The sequence below is a fragment of the Rhinolophus sinicus genome, chromosome 1 (assembly GCF_057876585.1).
Source record: "Rhinolophus sinicus isolate RSI-liver-muscle chromosome 1, RSI-T2T, whole genome shotgun sequence".
In the NCBI taxonomy this organism is placed as follows: Eukaryota; Metazoa; Chordata; class Mammalia; order Chiroptera; family Rhinolophidae; genus Rhinolophus; species Rhinolophus sinicus.
In genome coordinates this window covers 41,537,967-41,558,696 of record NC_142501.1, presented here as the reverse complement: position 1 = coordinate 41,558,696, position 20,730 = coordinate 41,537,967, and the positions used below count along the sequence as shown (strand labels likewise).

The 20,730-nt window shown below is 36.2% G+C and overlaps 1 protein-coding gene across 3 annotated transcripts in view; it reads right to left on the bottom strand.

Annotated features, from left to right (window-relative positions):
• FAR2 (fatty acyl-CoA reductase 2) overlaps positions 1 to 20,730 on the bottom strand; it is a 125,943-nt gene that overhangs the window by 67,790 nt on the left and 37,423 nt on the right. The window lies entirely within an intron of this gene.

Genomic DNA, 20,730 nt, shown 5'->3' with positions numbered 1-20,730 from the left:
TTAAAAATAATGGCTTGTTTAAAATTTAAACCTTGAAAGTAAATGTAATCTTAAGAAAGGCAGTACCATTTTTCAGAAAATAAACAAACAAACCAAAAAAAAAATGACATCACCCGAATATTTTAAAATTCAAAATCCTGATTAGTTTTTGTTTCATTTGGAAACAAAACAACCAATATGAAAGATTGAAATGTAGTTCTATTAGACTGTTTTGCTGAGAAGGTAAATTAGGTTAGTAACAATAACAAAGTTTAAAAACTACTCTTTATTTTAAAAAAAAATCAAAATGAAAGCCTTAGCAAAGTATATCAATGAAATATACGTGGCTTGTGGCTATTATTCTGTCCTAATGCTAAGTCTAGAACAGGGCATATGTTAACTGCCCTGAGAAACTAAACACCACTTAAAAATTCTCAGGAAAAGAAATTTTTTCTGCAGTCAAGAGGATGGTGCTTTTTCAGATGCTTCCTTGACTGATACTAAAATTTCTTATTTCATAGCATTTGTGAAAAATTGATTGCTTAATAAAGCAATCTTCCTGAATAAAACTTCCTGGAAACCATTAGTTGTAATATCCCTGTATGAAAGACACACTGGCAAAACGGTAAGGCAGAAAACCTTGGGGCAAATATAATAAATACATAGAGAATCTGGGTTCTGGTCAAGATGGCGGAGTAGGAAAACGCTACGCATGGCTCCTCCCATAACCACATTAAAATTGCAACCAAATTATAGAACATTCAACTTGGAGAACCATCTGAAGTCTAGCTGCACAGTAGTCCTATAACTGAAAAGATAAAGAAGAAGCCAGGTGGAGACTGGTAGGAGGGGCGGAGATGAGAAGCAGGCCAGCCCCCCACCTGCGTGTGTCAGGCGAGAATCAGGAGGGATATTTCTGAGGCAGAGTTCCCCTATGAAGGGCAAGGGGTATCACGCCCACACTGGGTTCCCCAGCCTGAAGCACCAGGGCCAGGAAGAGGAGCGCCCATAACATCTGGCTTTGAAAATCAATGGGGATTCTGTCCATCTGGGTGAGATGGAAGGAAGCTGAAAACCCAGGCATTCCTCTTACAGGACCCATGCATAGTCTCTTCCTCCCAGGCACTCACCCTGGGCTCCGACGGAGGCACTGCGGCTTGGGAATGGAACGTATTATGCTAAGTGAAATAAGTCAGGCAGAGAAGGACAAATACTACATGGTCGCATTATATGTGGAATGTAAGAAATAAAATAAATGAACCAACAAAACAGAAACAGACTTATAGATGCAGGAAACAAGCTGGTGGTTGTCAGGTAGGAGAAGGTTGGGGGCAGGGTGAAAAAGGTGAAGGAATTAAGAAGTACAAATTGGTAGTTATAAGATAGATAATCATGCAGATGTAAAGTAAAGCATAAGGAATATAGTCAATAATATGGTAATAACTATGCATAGTGCCAGCTGGGTTCTAGACTAGTCAGGGGGATAACTTCGTAAATTATATAAATGCCAAACCACTATGCTGTATACCTGAAATTAATATAAGTTAATATTGAATGTCAACTGTAATTGAAAACTCTTAAAATAAAAGCCGGTCTTATTTTACTGCAATATAAGACTGGATCTTACATAACATATATAATATAAGACTGGGTTTTATATTAATTTTTGCTCCAAAATATGCATTAGAGCTGATTGTCCGGCTAGTTCTTATTTTCGGGAAAACACAGTATTTAAATGTTGAATAACTATGGTGCACACCTGACACTAATGTAATATTGTATGTCAGCTATGTTTTAATACAAATCTTTTAAAAGTACATAGAGTAGCTGCTCAACAGAGAAGAAAAGGGGCCTACTTTTTACCCATAATTTAAAGAAATATAATGAAAAGGGACCTATTTCTTACCCATGATTTAAAATTACAATTTAAAATTGTTCATTAACCCTAGAAAGATGGAAGGAAGAATGCATGTTAACTGTCAGGAGTTAAGTAGATAATAAGAAACCACTGTTTCAGGGATAATGGATAAACTATTTGTATATTATCCATTTATACTGACACTGTTTTATTTCCGAGATCTTCATTATAATGTTTCTATTTTCTTTAATTTAAAACCCATTCTCAAAAATTTTATGTAAATTCTTTAATATTGCCAAATCAAATGCCTTAAACTAAATGTTTTCCTAGCTCTTAGCAACCAAAGGGCCAAATCTGTCGACAAACATCAGAAATATAACAATTACAGCACACGGGGTGCCCTGCAGAAATTGAGGCACCTCCATACTTTAAGTGATCTCTCATTCCTCACCAAGGTAGAAAATAAATCCCCTTATAAAGGGGGAAAATGACATTTGCTTTGAATTTTATTTTCTAATCTTATTTTTTTTTAATTCTAAGTAAAATACATTTTAAAAATATTAAGTATGTTGTATGTTCTTTCAAATAAGCCACCTCATTATACTTTTTTATGGTGCTCCACCAAGTTTTCTTCACATCTTCCCAAATGGCACCATTTTGCTCTGACAGATTTAATAGTGTTCTCATTGTTTAAAATATATGCTTAGAGGAACTTAGAGGCTCCACACACTGGCTCTAAACCAGGATGGGACTAGGACTAAAATGATTTCAAAGTGGAATGAATAAAGTGTGAAAATTAGATATACATCCAAACGCCCAGGAAAGAGGGACAAAAGATAATATATCTGCCCCACAATACTAAATCAAAATGATTTGGGATGGATTAGAATTTCATTTGGAAGAAACTCACCATTATAAATATGTTTGTGTTTCCAAAATAGTTTGGAAAATAGATTTAGAGCTTAAACCTTTTCCCAGAGCAAAATTTGCATATGAACTTTTGTTAATTAACTTCTGACAGTTATATTAGAAACAAAGACCTTGTCCCAGTACTTTGTGAACCTGCACTACTAGAAGTGAAAAGAGCAACAGTTTAAATCTGAAGACAATTTTCAGATTCTATGCTACTGAATTAATAAATGAAGCAAGTACAGAGGTTTGACTATAGGTTTTGGAACCAAGACTTCTAATTTCCCTTTTTCCCAATTCCTTTACTCTGAGTCAACTTAACTAATGGAAGAAACTATATAGTAAAACCAGAATGATACCTAACTTCTGTTAAAATTGTTAAACAAGGAGGCTATTAGAGAAGATTGCTTTAATGCCTTAGTACCCTACATAAGCAAACCAAAATCTAAGCTTGAATACTTCAAAGTTAAGAAATTGAAACTTAAGTACAAACAATCACAAACAACCAACTAGGCTTTCCCAAATAATGCAATTACTTAAGCTATAGACAATCAAATAATTTGCTTGTTTTATTTCCGCCTCTTCTTTATCAGTCTTTCCCTTAGCTCCTGCCTGTGGAGGGCTTCTAACCACTTCCGGTTTGGCACTGCCCAACTCTGATCATTTTTTGCTCAAATATACCCTTAACATTTTCCATATGCTTTAGTTTACCTTGTAATACTTCTCAGTACAACTATCGACCAACAAAAGAAATGAAAAGTGTTGCTAATATTTACTGAGCACTTACTACGTTGCAGACAAATGTCCCAAGTACCACGCAATTATTTTCTCACATAATCCTTACAATAATTTCAGGAGGTAACAACGAGGACTCTCAACTCAGGGAGCTAAAGTAACTTGTGCAAGTCCAATAACAGAAGAAGAGTAGGAATTTAAACCCAGGAACTCTACCTCCAGGGCCTGTTTTCTTCACATGAAACAACAAGATGCCCTTGTTTAAGTATTCTCTCGGGTAAAGAGCACGCTCCTTCACCTCCACATGCTGCAATTCAGTTTGGAAATAAGGGAACCTACCATCATTTTTATAAGTAAAACAAAGTGCAGTCTTAAGGTGCCTGAAGATGTACTACTAATGTGATAATGAGCAAACCCCTGGCAGCTCCACTCTAGGAACAATATGTTTGCCTTCATTAACTTCTGCTGTTATCTACAGTTTTCATGTCAGCATTTGTCCTGCTCTTATTGGATAGCTGTCCTGTAACTGTAAACTTTGATCAACAATAATAACAATAACAATGATAGCTAAGGCTTTTTGTCCTAGGTCTTCTGCTAAGGGCTACATATGTATTAAACTAATCCATTTAATATTTATAGCAATACTGTGAAGCCGACACAATGATGGATGAGAAAAAAGAGGCTTAAAGAGGCTAAGCAACTTGCCCCAAAGATTTTTATTTGCAAAGTTAACTAACTACATCTTAATAAATGTTATTTTCATATTCCTTAGCGTCAAAAAAGGACATGAGGCTATTAAGTACTCACTTGGTGACCCTTCAGTTAGTCCATAGAATCATACATCTTTCATGCTATTGCACTAATTCCACTTCGCAATTTAACTATACCATAGATATCTTTTAAAATTACTGCTTGAGTCTAATAAATCACTACTCTGGTATGTATAGGATTTGAACGTGTCTCATGGAGAAGCCAGCTGAAATAAAAAGAGGTGAAATATTTATGGGATGAAGATTCCATTCTAATACTCCCATACCCAACAAAATAGAACAATCAGCCTTCTGAGCACTTTGGAGTTATTTAATGAAAACACACACACACACCCCTATTGTCAGGCATGAGCTGGAATGAATAACCTCTGAGTATGAAAATTAAATTCCATTTTTAATTGATTATTCCAGGCAAATTCAATAAGATGATCAAATGCCATTGAAATATTGTATTCTTCCCTGGAGCTCTCAAGTTCTCTTTTATTGTAATCATATTTGAATCCCACATGAAAACACTTAGACTATAAATCTGTACCACATGTGTGAAAATGACGTTTGGTTACACACAAACTCAAGGCAGAATTAAATTTCAGAGACTGGCAACAACCACCTCACTCCTCATCACCCAATACCCCACCTCCACAAAAAGTTCAGCATCTCATATCATGCAGTCATAGTGAAAAGCAATTTTTCTTCATTCAAACATTTAAATAAGTTGCAACAATTATTTGTCCTGTACTTCACAGCACAAGGTGAACTAAGCACTCATTTTTAAGCAACGTAGAACATTGCAGATTTATTGATTTCACTTCACAGGAAATTAGTCATTGATTTCTTAGGATAAATGAGTTCTGATGAGCTATGGTGAAGACCAAGGAAAAGTGAAAATGAGTTAAAAAGACCAGTCTCTCACCTCAATACTCATTTACCTTGTCATTCCCACTAATAGCTTTAGCAACATCTGGGACTTCATTGATTGCTTGTTTTTCTCTTACCTTTTCATCTTATTTCTCTGGTTTTAGGTTTCTCTAGGACAAGAACGTATGAATAAGAAGAGCTGAACAGGAAATGTGGCAGAAGAATCTAACTCAGGTCGAAAGAGCGATAGGAACGGCTCCCACAGAATTCCACAATCAGCAACCTTTCATCAGGGGAGCTCTTTTGTCTAGGGAAGAAAGGTTCGTCACACTACTGTGTTTGCCCGAAAATAAGACCTGACTGGAAAATAAGCCCTAGCATGATTTTTCAAGAGGACATCCCCTGAACATAAGCCCTAAGGCGTCTTTTGGAGCAAAACTTAATGTAAGACTCGGTCTTATTTTCGGGGCAACATGATATTATATCTATGTGCTTGAGGCCAGCTCACCTCAAGCTGACATTGGAAGGACCTGTGGACAGCTGCAATCACCTGTGTATTATGAAATACAGACAATATCTTCTGCTCTTAAAATGTTGTCATTGGAGCCCTTGGCACACACAGAGTTTGAGAAACATAACTTGATTATCTTGTTAGTGATCAGGAACTGAGTATCATCTTGTAATTCATTCAATCATTTATTTACCCAACAACAAAAATTGCTGATGACCTGCTATGTATTAAGCACTATGCTAGGTAGTACATATAAAGAGTTTTGAGGGTGAAGAATAACCCAAACTATTTAGACTTCCACAAATATACTTCTACTTCTCCTTTACCCAGTTCTATGTATCTGCTTGGAGAAAGGAAAGGAAAGAGATTTTATAGATGCAGGAAAGCACAGTGGTTAAGAACACCATCTCAAAAACCATGTTGCTTAGGCTCCATTCACAACCCTGACATATTTTACTTTAGTAACTTTAGATAAGTTTTATAACTGCTATGTGCTTCATTTTCTTTGTCTGCAATCTTGGGATAAGGGTAATAATAGTACTTCCCTCGCAAAATTGTAGGGAGGATTAAAGGGGTTAATTTATATGAATCAAGGAAGTGCCTAACAAATAGTCATCACAGTATAAATATTACAAACATTTTCATCATCCTCTGACATTGATCAAATTTCCTAGATTTCACTTGTAACAAAGTGTCAGTATCCAGGCGGTTCTGCTAAAAGATTTTGTTCTAAAACAGTTGGTATTACTAATCCATGGATGAGCCTTATGTATAATGATGGAGCCTATTGTCTAGAGCTCTAAAATAACTAATACAGTACCACTAGCATTCTAAATTGGGTCGTATTAGTGGATAAATTTAAATTTAGAAAGGCTACCGTGGTAACACTTGATAACTAACCAAGTACCTCTCCCCATCCCATTTAATTTAGGCATCAATTTTTCCAAGAGAGACTGTAGCAATTTACAATCCCAACTGCCATACAATTTTTATTTCATGTAACAAACACTTCTTTAGATTTATAGACCAGATACTGTCCTAAGTGGCTTATAATAGCAACACATTTAATTCTCATATAAGCCATATGAGGTAGGTAATAGTAGTACCTACTTTGGATATAGAATTCTAAATTGGCAGGTTTTATTTTCAGCATTTTAATATCATTCCAATATTTTCTGATTTTCATTGTTTCTGAGAAGTCAGTCATCATTCTTACTGTAGTTTTTCTGAATGTAACCTCTCCCCCCTTATAGCTGCTTTTAAGATTTTTCTCTCTATTTTTTTTTTTTTTTTTTACAATTTCCTAGGTGTCATTTTTTTTTATTCATCCTTCTTGGAGATCTGGAAACAGATGAGGGCTGATCACAAATGTTTGGGTTATCTGCATATGGAATAGAATATAAATGAATAACTTTGTCAAATGATGGTGAAAGAAGACTGAAGAGAAGGGAGATAAAGATAGCATCCTGAGTAAACCTACATATAATAGATGAAAAATGGTCAGAGAAGGAGCAACTAGAGAAGTGAAATAAAACCCAGGGATAGAAGAGGTCACAATCATGCAGTGGAACTGCCAAAGATAATAGTGATCAGTGGCAAACGGATAGGCAAGTCAGCAAGAATAAAGATTGGAAACGGGCACTAGATTTAGCAATATTTTTTTTCTCAAAAGAACACATTTGTTTTGCTTTTACGGCAGAGGAGAAGTAAAAGACAGATTTTTTTTTTGTCCTTTTTATAAACAAGTTTTTATTGACTACCTTTGCAAAGAAAAGGCAGATTTTTAAGGAATTGCCTTATATAGTTTCAGGTTCAGATTCCTATAGTTTTATTGGTAGCATCTCAATGAGCATGTACATGTATTTATTCTCAATAATGTACTTCGGCAATTTCTAACTACTACATATTTAAAATGTGGTTAACCAAGATATCACTAATACAGAGAATAGGTCAACCACAGATTTGTAGTTAAAGTATATTTTCTAGTGAGAACAAATGAAGTCCTGATGATAGGTCCTCCACATTTCTGTTAGAGCCAGGGGTACCGTCCGAGCAAATACATAGAAGGATGTTTCTGGGAAATTTTCCAGGTAAATTATATCTTTGATAGTCTCCCTCCCTTCCTGGTGCTCACTTTTTCATTTTTTATACCTCTAAGCTTCCCCCAATATCATTTAAGCTTTTTATGTTGTCTGTATTTCCCAGAACATGTGAAGGCTGGTTCCATGCTCTATAGTTTTCTATTTTCCTGAATAAAATTGTATCCTTGTTCATCATTGCATTGCTGATAATAGGGGGAGAAAACCCTGAAAACAAATATCTGACAATAGGAGAGGAACAAAATTAGTTTAGCCATGGAGCTAAATAGTATGACGTTATTAAAAAAATTGACATTATTAAAAAATCAATAATATGAAAAAAATGTCAATATATTAAGTGAAAAAATATGTCTGACCTTTATTCTGGTTCATAAAATAAGAATATTCTTATAAAAATAATGGAACAGAATATTTGAAATTGGATTTGCCTGAAAATAGCCTATGGCCACAGGCACCATGTTAAATAATTTTGGGCAGGGAGTCCTATAGTATTCGAAAATATACAACCACTTAAGCATGTGCTATAGTAATGGGCTACCACATGACTATGTATGAGTAACTTTTCATTTCTATGTCCTTTGAGTAATTTACAGAGAATTTCATATCCCAACATAAAATTTGGATTTTCCATTAGGAGATTAAAAAAAAAATCATACTAGCATCTTTCTTACACCACTAAGCTTAGTAGCTCTCCTGACAAAGGCAAAATGGAAACCCCATGAAACAGTGTTCATTATCATTATACGGGCTGTACGTACTCTTAGTTGATTAATGTGGTTTCATTATATGCCACTAAATAAAACCTTTTGGACCATCTGTTTTTATGTTTTGTTTTAGAATATTTGATTGACATTTAAATGGAAAACTGAAGATTCGTTCATGTTTCATTTAAAAAGAGAAAACTAACAAAACATTTCCTCATTAAAAATGAGTATAATTAAATTAATTTTACAATAAAGCAACTAACAGAGCCAAAGCATGTCAAATAGAGAATTCAAGATATTCAAAATATTTCTTGTGAAAAACTATTGAATCTGAAACACTGGTTTTTCTTAGTATATAGAGTATTCGTCTCTCCATCAAGATACTGTCAAAATGAGTTTTCCTGTAATTTGTATGGTGCTTTATAAACATATCTCATCAGTCCTTTAATATCCCTGTGAGTCAAGAAGAAAATTTTTTCTTAATTTAATATATAGAGAATCTAGCACAAGAGATCGGCTCAATTATTTTAGGAGATTGAATAGTTCATCAGGAAAATGGAAATTGATTACAGCTCACATTATTTCTTTCTTTCCATAAAGTTATAATTTGGGTTTATATACATATAGGCACACAACTGATCTCATAAATCACTACATTATAACTACTAACAAAGGACTAAATATGGCTGTTTTATCAGTATCAAAATCCTGATGATGTAGTCATCTATAAATATGCATACATCCATACATGCATATATAATCTGCTAAATTCACACACACAATACATATTATATTAACACCATTTTACAGATGGAGAAAGCAGAGGGTTTAAGTACTTGTCTGGAATATAGAGCAAGTCTTCGTTGAAGAAGAGATATAAACCAAGTCTTAAAATTACTATTTTCATTAAAGTTACTGGAGTGTGGGGAAAAAACAATTTGTAAACACAAGGAAGATATTTGCTGCCTGGAAAATATATGATGACTGGTAGGATATTTGACAGTCTTGAAGGTACGAGCTAGTTGAATTTAACAAAATGAAGTACAATAAATAAAATTCTCTCCTTGGAATTAAAAAAAAGAAACTATGCAAGTTCAGGAGGGATGGATGAATATATATATATATATATATATATATATATATATATATATATACACACACACATATACATATATACATATACATATATATATACACACACATATATACATATATACATATCATTTAATGAACGGATGGAGATATATATATATATCCATCCATTCATTAAATGATTTATCAGCTCCTATTTTGTGCCAGGCTACTTATAGTACTTGATAGACAAGCCAGAGCCTCTCATCTTGTAGCTTATCTAGTGGGAAAAATGATTAAGAGATTTTAGTTCATTTTACAATATTACAGAACACTGATTCCCCCCAAAGCTAATGTAATCTTAGGTTGCATTTATTGAAGGCCAGTATCTAGAAAAATATTATATTTAATTCTATGCTAATCTGTACTGTTGTGACCATAACCGAAATTTGCATGTTCCACTCTCAAATAGATACAATAAACTGAAATATTTCATGGAGCTAATCATAGTGGTTAAAAAACTAAAAAACTGTGTCATATGACTAATAGTTGAAAGAACTCAAGGGCTAGTTTAGAAAACAAATAACTTAGAAGGGCATGATAGCTGTCAAACATTGAAAGGACTGATGTGTAAAAGGGAATTAAATTTGTTCTTTCTAGCTTTAAGAAACTGAACTACAATAAATGGGTGAAAACTATAGATAGATAAGAGTTCAGTTTAATATAAGAAATCATATTTTAATCATCAGAGCTACTAAAGATAGAGTAGGTTGCCTCAGGAGTTAGCAGATATACCCAAGCAGAGGTGGGAAAACCACTTTGCTGAGACATGGTTGAAGATACTCAAATATCCAATGGACAACTGAGACAGATGACATGATTATTCTTCCCAGACATGAAAGTCTATTAATTAATGATGCGAGTTAGAGAGATACAGGACAACACTGGATTTGTTTATCTTTTTGAAATCTTTGATTCTATCAAAAGGTTTTCTTTCATAATGGTCTTAATCAACAGTGATGTTGAGAGAAAGATCTTAAGTTTATTTTATTTGTGTTATAATGTAGTTTATATTATCTTGTTGCACTCATTGGTCTATTACTCATTGTATTAGTGTCCCAGGGCTGTTGTAACCAAGTATTGCAAACTTGGAATAATGGAAATGGATTGTCTCCCAGTTCTGGAGGACAGAAGTCCAAAATCAAGGTGGTGGCAAGGCCGTGTTCCCCCTTAAGATGTTAGGGAAAGATCTATTCCAGGCCTCTCTCCTTGCTTCTGGTAGTACCTTGGCTTGTGACAGCATAGCTCCACTCTTCACACAGTTTTCTCCCTGTGTGTGTGTATCTCTATGTTCAAATTTTCCCTTTTCACAAAAAACACCGGTTATGTTGAATTAGTGACCTCCTCTTAACTAGTAATGGCCCTGTTTCCAAATACAGTCACATTCTTAGGTATTGGGGTCAAAACTTAAACATGAACTTCAGGGGATCAGAAACTAGTGGCAAGGAGGCAGGCCTACATTATTCACTTCTACCCAGCCTGCCTAGCCACACTAATTTCCAGTTTTCTACCATCAGGACTGACTTCTTCCCAGTGTCTGTGGTGGTGAAATCACCACTCTCACTACTGATTCAACATGGCCTTCGTAAACTATTATTAATAAAAGGTTTTTGTCCTAAAGGAAGGCATCACTTTCTGCACTGCATAAATTCTAGATGACTTGGAGCCCAAGCTAGTCTACCCTCAAAATAGATACACTGACGATTGACTTAATCTACCTCAGAGATGGGAAAAAGAAAATGAGAGAAGCCTTAAAAGGAATACACTTGTAAAGTCAAAAGCATTTCTAAAGACAAAAATCTTTGCTGAAAACACTGACACCAGAGGAAAAATTTTGTGTTTCATTAAACTACGTGATCTCTAATGTTTATCTTTAATTAGAAACAATGTATGATCTTTGAACTCTTCCATGAAATTTCTCTTGGATCCTCTTTTTCTTGGGCAGTGCTTTGACCTCAGGGCAGGTCCAAATGACCTCCTGCCTGAATTTCTGCAGCAGCCTCCAAGCCTGTGTTCTGGCTAGCCTCTTCTCCCTTCGAGAGCATTCCGAGTACCTAATCATCTCCAGACTAATCCACCAAAAGCAGATTGCTTTCCCCACACTCTATTTTGTCACACCAAGGTTGCATTTGGCCATTGGAACATTCTCCCATGGTTTTGCTCATTGGAACATGCTCCCATATTTTGTTCTTTTTTTCTCCCACTACTCAGAAATTAAATCCCATTAATTAGTCCAATCCCATGTTTCAGATCAACACATCAGAGCATGTGATCATTTCATTTTCAGAACATGTCCTGCAGCTGTTATAAGAATCTCTCACTCTAGTATTCATTTACTCTCTAATTGGCTCATATTTTATCATTTTGTCTGGCTAAGACAGGCTTTTTTCTTCCTTCTCTCTAGCATTTAGCTTGAGACCAGAGTTCTCAATAAATGTTTCCTAATACCTGAGTAATAGACGATTGCATTTCTCCTTAAGAAACTGACATAGTACACACCTTTTATTATAGTAAACTCTGATAGTAGAAATGTAAATAAAGAGTAAACTAGATAACAATTATGATACTTGCATAGCTACAAGCCACATCCTATCAACAAAGGCCACACACACACACACACACACACACACGCTCAGAGGAAACATTCTTTGACTCATGGCTTCCTATAAGGCCTATTTCTCCTATGTCAACGGACTGAGTCAGTGCAGCTCAAGTTCCCTCATCACTGAAGTTTGGGCAAAAGACTTCCCTGTCTGTCTGCAGCTGTTCAGTGATGAGTAGATATGTGAAAATAGATGGCAGAAACTGAGGCATTCTGTGGAGGGCACCAGAGTGTCCAGTCTTTAAATTTCAGGTCAAAAGGAGAAGTGCAGGAAGACAATTTTAGTTGCTCCAGAATTTTTTTTTTCTTCTCACATACAGGTTGTGACCCTGATCAAAGCTCTCGTTCAGTCAGGAAATGCTAAACTTCTGGTCAGTTGAGAGGCAGTACGTGTAATGCTAAAACACCGACTTACTTGAAATAAGTTAGTATATGAATAAACAGAGACTTATGGTTAATGTGCTATGTCCAAGTTCCTGAATTCGTGTGGTGGTGTAAAATTTATCTTCTTTTAAGATCTAACAGAATTTTATCTGCAAAGAATCTTATGAAATGCCTGCTATAAATGCCATTTCCTTCTAGTTAGGTCGCCTTCTTCAGAATAATCTATCTGTCTGCCTTTCCATCTATTATCTATCTATCTATCCATCCATCCACCCATACATTGAACTTGTGTCAGCCCAATATTAGCCATGATATGATTGAAACTTTACCCAGGCCTGCTCTCCAAACAAGGAAATGAAAAAGAAAGACGCAGAGACACCAAAACAAACCAAAGTAGATCGCAGCCATAATGAAAGCATCGGTGTAATTCAGGAGATGCCAGTGCAGAGTTCCCTCATTATAGGTAATCAGGATGAACCCAGGGAGACCGGGTTACTCTGCTGGGGACACTAGTTTTGCTGCCTCAGTGGAGCCCCCTTCTGTCTATTACTCAGGGGGCTTCTATGCAGCAATTGTACTTCTGTACAAATCACCATCTCCTCATAGCAACAGTCAGGATCCTGTATCTGAGAAAATGAGGATCTGGTGAATACTAGCCTACGTCTACGCTTAATTTCTGCCAAACTTAGGCTTCCAAGCAAGGGGTGGAATTGGGAAGCGAGGAGTCATGAGATATAGAGGAATTCCAATGTCGTTCTCCAGCTGTAAAAATCAGATGTTGTAGCTAAATATGCCCCATTATACTGAGCCAAATAACGTTTCCAAAATGCCTGGCACACAAGGCTATTTACAAATCCGATGCAACCTAACTTTTCTGTCTTCTCTTGTTTTCTCCTCCTACACTAAATTTTTACTGTAACCAAACAGGCTTTGTTTCTTTAAACCTTTTTATTTTCCTTCTCACAGAACCCCCTCCCCCCACTTCTCTTTTATGCCTGTCCACGATATCTAACTTGGCTTTCTTTGAAACTTCTCAAGATGGTGCCCGTGTGTAGGGAAGGCTGAGAACCAGTGGCCTATCTAAGGTCCACATCGTATCCTATTTCATCCATGATACCAGCCCAGGCTCCTCTGGGACTCAGACATGTCTCTTCCCTCCACCCATCCCACTGCAGTTATAGTTTACATCAGCCTTTTAGCATATAATCATTGTCTTATGTCATTTCATGTTATGATCTTCTTTTATTCTTATCTAGCACTTTCACTGTTCTTTCCCTTCCTTAAATGTGTATATGTGGTAATTCCCCAATTAGAGGAGGAAACAATGAGAGCTGAATCCCATTGTGCCTTCCATTTAGTTAGGGGTCAATAAATACTTTTGATTGCCTGAAAGGGGTCAAAGGCACCAACCCATTATTTTATTTATGGCAGCCAAAAAAGGAGCTTTGTGGAAAAGCTGCATGCTTCATAGTGCTGTGGGTACATCTCTCAGGTCTGAGTCCTTTTGCCAGGTTGAATAAAAGCCATAGTTTAGGGAATTCAGCACAGTTTCTCAGTCAATATTAGTTCTGATGAGGCAAGAATTTGTGTTAGGTAAACTTCAGTGTCACTTTTGGAATATAATGTCTTAATTGTCTTAACTGTTGAGTATTGAACCTTGTAGGAATATTGCAACCATCTGAAAAAGTTCAAGTAAGCTATATGTCACTGTGACCCATGACATAAAACATAATGAAAGATAAGCATTTAATCCAATTCTGCCCATGGATGAGGATTGCTGGATCCTTTGGTGATTGTCACCCAATTCTTGGGGGAAAAGTCAGGGAAACAGGTTGTCTAGGACCATCGTCATTGGGTGAGGATGCACTCTCATGAAACAAGCTTCTCAGTGATGACAAGTATTAGAGAATAAATGTAAGGGAAGCATGATTTAAGAAACTGCATCTTTATTATGCTCTACTTCTGGGAGATACTGTCATCAAAGAATCAGAATTGATTTTTTTCCAAAGCACTTTATAATGAGCATCTGGTAGCCACAAGTCAGAAAAGTAAAATACAGTTGTTGTTGTTGTTGTTTTAACTTTTTTAAAGACAAGGGAAAATAAGAAGTAATAAGCTCTGGAACCCTAACTCCCTGTTTGCAGCCTCCTTGAGCATTCAGCTATGTGACATAGCTGCTATTTTCTAGAGACTGAAGCTTCTGAGAATTGACAGATGCTTTGTATTCTCATTCTATGTGAGACCTTTTGAAGTTGGCCAGTACCATTATTTCATTCTAATCCAGAGCTAAGGTCAACCAACTATCCATTGAAAAGTTTCAGACCACATTTATCTGACTTCCGAGTCACACTTGGTGGTGGTGACCACTCTTTCTGCCCTGAAACTCGGTTCTCGTCATTTTTACACCAATTGATTTCTTCATTTCTGGCTACTTCTTGATCTCCTTCCCAGCTGATTTCTTACCGCTGGCCACTAGACATGATTAGGGGAGGCTGTACTCTGCTCAACTCTGGGGCATCATTCACTTTGTAGACTTCAATAATTTGTCAATTCATTATGACCACTTTCTGGCTGATGGCAGCAAAGGTGTTCTCTAATCCTCACAAAAATACCATATGGCCTAGAAGTCCCCCAGTTTGGCCACTAGGACGGCAATACTCCCCTTGGGTGCCACCCTAGGCCCTTCACTGTTTTCATTTGAATGTAGCTACTAACAACCTCGTTCATACATATGGCTTCAACCACCACCCGGATGGCTCTTAACTTGTTCTATTATCTACAACTCAGTTTTCTCCTGAACTCTAGATTCATACTAACTGGGTTTGACACAGTTTGATTCAGGTGATTCAGTGGCATCACAAACACAGCATATTAAAACAATGAATTGATTCCCAATCCTGACTACCGCCACTACCCTCCACCTGGTAACTCAAGCCAGAATGTGAGAATTATCTTCATCTCACTCATTCTTCACTTAAGATCAATCGATAAATCCTGGAGATTCTGCTTCAACCTCTTCCAATATCTGTCCCTGCTGCATTCTTATGAGGCTGCGTGGGACCTCTCAATGCCCCCTAATAGCCTGCCATCTTTTCTATCATTCTGAACCATGCTGCCTCCACATGGCTTCCGTTGGGATCTTTCGACAATGCGTGTACTATCATGTCACTCTTCTGCTGAAGCTTCTTCTGTTTTTATGCCTTGTGCATTTTATGGTAAAGTTTGAATTCCCAGTTGTAGCATACAACAAGGAACAGGTGAGCTGGACTCTGCATGCTTTTCCATTTTCAACTTTTACCACTTCTCCTAACATATGCCTACCCTTTAGTCATGCACATTACATTTGGCTTCCTGAACTGGCCCGGCTGGACTTCTCAGACTGGGTCAGTCGCCCTGCCTAGAAATCCAGTGGTATTTACCAAGGTCCATTGCAATTCTTTCCAAATGTATCTTTTTCTTTAGACTTTAAGAACCTTGAGAACAGGAGTATGATTTTATCTTTGTATCTTTAGCACCTGCCCAGCACCTGCTACTCATTATAAATGTTTGTCAAGTTGATGGATGAATGCAAAGGTCAAAGAGAAAGGAAAAGGAGGAAATTAGTGAACTTCAGATACCTCCGAAAGATCAGGAAAGGTGGGGAGGAGATGAAGTAGGAAAGAAAATAATAACAGCGACGCAGAAAGTATCTTTAGATTTAAAAATTACTCTGCTTTTTCTACACTGTAGGTGGAAGTGGAAGTGGGGAGTTGATTGCATCATTATTTCACAGAGACGTAACATTTTTATGCTGCAGGTTTTTTGTTTTTTGTTTTTTAATCTACAAAAGGGGAATATCACTTCAAAGCATTTATGCTCCAAAGCCTTTGATCTCTATGACAAAGCTATGGATACTAGTGATAAACCTTAAAGGAAAGGTGCTATAATATTTAAATGTAAAAAAGAATGGGAAAAGATATAAATTGCCTTTACACAAAGATATTTCAAAATAGTAAGTATCAAAAGAAACTCTCCAAGTATAGTTTTGTTTTTCCTTCTATTCTTTTTTCTTTAAAAAACAAATTGTTATTTTGAAAGTACACAGCTGTTCACAGCTATAAATCAAGAGGCATCAATATCACATCTGTTGGAAGTAAATTTAATGTCACCATTAAGCTATATCAATCACTTCATACATGTACAAACATGAGACGTGAGTTTTTGGTTCATAAAAATTGTCTTGCATTAAGTTTGAGATTTTGTTTGGTCTTGAGTCCAAATATCTTGGTGTATATCTGTTTGTTTGTTAACCATCATCAACAAAGCCTGTGATGGAATACATCTTTATGTAAACGAATACTCATACAATTTCAGAAGTCAACTCTCCATATCATTAGTTTGGGGTATAATTAAACCATAAGGCTGGAAACTGCATTTCATAATTTCAAACAGACATTTAAAAATGCAATTTAAAAAACTTTTAGTTTTAAATGTTTACTGAGCCACTGTTTTGTTTCATCTGTATCTTCCCCTATAGTATCAGACATGTAGGAGGTGCTTAATACATACTTAGGCAAATTATTTAACTTTCTAAGCCTCAGTTTACTCATTAATGAAATGGGATTAATACACATATCATAAAGCTATTGGAGGATTAAATAAGGTAGTGCTTTGTACTGTGCCTGGTACATGGCAACCATTCAATCAAAGGCTGCCATGATTATTTGCATATCTGATCCTTGTAAGTCTGGCTAAGGGTTCTTTTTTTATCATCAACATATTCATAGAAATATAAGACTATGCATTTTATATTTCAGTATGGGGTAGTAGTTAAGTTACAAAACACAAAGTTTCAGAGGGAAATTGGAGACTCTAAATGAACAAAGCCAGCTAACAATGAGAAACTGCTTTAGTAAGGACTAAGTAACTTATGAAACAAATTCTTTCCATTTGGAATGATTACTATCTGAAATGCAGCATAAAGTTAGTAATAAATGATATAATACACATTACAGGTCAAGTACAAATGTTGCTTCATGTGAATTTTCTCTCCACCAAGGGATTTTACCAATTTTCTTGTAGATCTAGTTTACGAACCACTGGTTTACGAACCACTGATCTAGACTGTTCCATCACAGAACCTATTTGTTCTTATAAACAGATTGTAAAATTTTTTAAAAAAAAGCTCTAGAGAAGGGGGTCTTCTTTCCAAATGTTTCTTATTTTTGCAAATGTTTTTCAACTGTATTCTGAATCTTTTCCATTTCTCTTTGAGTATATTCTCTTGTTCTCTCCTCAGGGGAGATATAGAAGAGTTGGTCAAAGTCATTCCGAATTTATCTTCACTTTGCTACTTTACTTTTCATGCGTTAAATAGTTTACAGGAATTTTCTCTGCTGTCCCCAGTATATCAAAATATACATATTATTTTCCTTTTAAATGATAATATGGTAGAATAGGGTCAGTGTTTTGGAATAACATGCAAAATGAGACTTCATAAGAAATAGAAGGAAGATTCACGATCAGCCAGTTTACAAAAAAAATGTTTGAAGGTGGCTGTAGATGGTGGAAAGTACAATTTCCTTAGAATACTATGTATTAAATTAGTTTAAGTATACCTGCAAAAGATGAGATTTACTGATCTGAAGAAATCACCAGAGAAGACACTTTGATTCCCAGGTTAAAAAGTAAGAAAGACTGGGTCAGCAAACATATTGAATTCTCTAACATTAAGGACTGTTTTGAGGGAAAACTCTCACAAGGAGAAGTAAAGAACAATAATTTGTATTCCTCCAACCCCCAAACCCAACAACACTTATCAAAAGGTGGAAATGTAAAATCCTGGTGTTCTAGACTCTCAAGAGGCTAACGCTGCTGTAGTATAGATGTTCCACTTAGACTCCACCATACATTCACTGCATTTTGCTATAATTCCACATTAACTAAACAATCTTTGGATTACAAGTCTGAAGACCCAGTACAATAAAGAGTCTGAATCCATTTTTTGATCACTGAAAAGCCTTACTCTTCCCACTGCCCTTTCTGCCCCACCTCTGGGGAAGCTGATAAGAAACCCAGGAGCTTGGTCACCACCAGTAAATTCAAATCGTGTGTTACAACCCTCACCCCAGCCCTATCCTCTAACCACCATAAAAACTCAGACCCAGTCTTCTTTCCTCCTTTCACAGCTCTTTCAAGCCATTTTCAGTTCGGCTTAAGAGGTTTGTCCTGCTCTCCCCAGAGCCTCAATTATGGGAAGAAAAAAATTTTCATACCCTCTTGGGGTGTGTGTGTGTGTGTGTGTGTGTGTGTGTTTTCATCAATTTGGAAACCCAAACCAAATTTTGCAAGGGGATCCATCCCAACTCTGTGGATTGGCCCTAACACCCAGTCACCATACTGGAAAGAGGGTCCCTCGCAGTGAAAACACAATAACTTTAGTACCTAGGAAGAAATTTGCATCCAACAGAAACTTAATAAACTGGGATTCTAGTTTATACATCAATTTCTTGTGAGCTCATATACTGGCAATCCATTCCATTGAACCTAGTCAATGCTAACATGATGCCAAGACTGCATTTCAGAACCTTGGAAGTGGAAGACTAGTCTTTGGAATTTGGTAACCCCAACAGACTACTTACTACACCTTCTCTTTTTGCTTCCATTTATCATATGGAAACACACCTTTATTTCTCTAGGAAATAATACAACTCCATTTGAAGAAACTGTTCTACTTTAAGGGAAGCAAACTTGAATGCCTACAGGGGGCAGTAATTGACTTAAATAGAACAGGCAAGAGAAAATAGATGTGCTAAGCTTTTGTATTACAACCAGAATAACCTGGCTCTATTGTATTGTCTATTAAAACACTACTGCTTAAAAGGCATGTACTTTAAAAGGCAATGTACAGTCCCCTTTTTACCCCCTGCTGTAAATGCTAAGGTTGAAAGTTGCATAACTAGAAATATCAGAATCTTAGCTCCTTTGTTATCAAATTAAAAAACAAAAAAACCAAAAACCTCTTGATATCTGCAATATAGGCACTAACTTGTGGATATGTATATAATGGGAAAAGGGTGGCACTGAAGGAACCAAGGACTTCATTTTGACTCTCCCTTGCCTTATAATTTCCACTTTCATTTTTCAATTTCATGTTGACCAGATCCTTATGCTTTGTTAATTGTTATAAAAGCTGATGCTCATTTATTGGACCTCACTCTAAGTAAATTTATATGTATTAGTTGACTTGGGTATTTCATGCACAAATGCAACATTTTATGGAAACTTTGAACTATTTGATAAACATATAACACATATTATTTGCTGAACTAGAAATCTGTAAATACATACTTGGATTTTAAAGAACATTGGGGTTTTGGAATTATCCAGAACTAGGTCCAAATACTGGCTCCACCAGTTACTAACTATGGGGAAACTCGGCCAACCTCATCTGTTTCATGGAGAACCTTGTGAGGATTAAATGAGATTGCATACGTATAGCATCCATCATAGTCCTGCACAGAAGAAGTTCTTAAAAAATGTTAACCCCTTTTTTTCCAAGTTAGTCCCTTTAGGTCTTTTGGGTTTGGTACTCTGAAAACTTCATGTGCCTGATAGTTCATATTTATGCAGAATATTCAAATTTGCATAATCATACAAGAGAGTTTAAATGATTTAATTTGTGAGGAGCAATAATGGGACAATGGTGAGAAGTACTGTGGTGCATTCATTCACCCATTTTGGAATTTGATGCACTAGAGAAAGTGAGAAAATTAATGACGGTTATTTTCACACATGGCTACTCACTGGGCCATGGCTATTCTCCTCTTGCTTTTTGACAAACCACAGGAAATTTACCTGCTTGGAGGCCTTAGCCAACGTCCTAATCAACAAACACAAATAGCCAGGCAACTGAGTTTCAGATAAATAAGAGCCCACTGTTTACTTTAAAGGAGTAGTCTCTATATGAGAATTCATTAGCTAGCCTCAAAAATGTATTGTCACAAACTGATTCCGCAGAAGTAAACTAAGATGTGAGGAGTAGATGAGATTGTGAATGGCATCAAGCTTTTTGCTTTATTCCTCCTGAACAATCTTCTCAAGTTACTTACTCTCCTTCAAAGCTTAAAACAAAGACACTTACAAACACCTGGTAAATGCAAAAGCTTATTAATGCAATGTTAGTGTTGAACATGTAAATATATCAAAGGT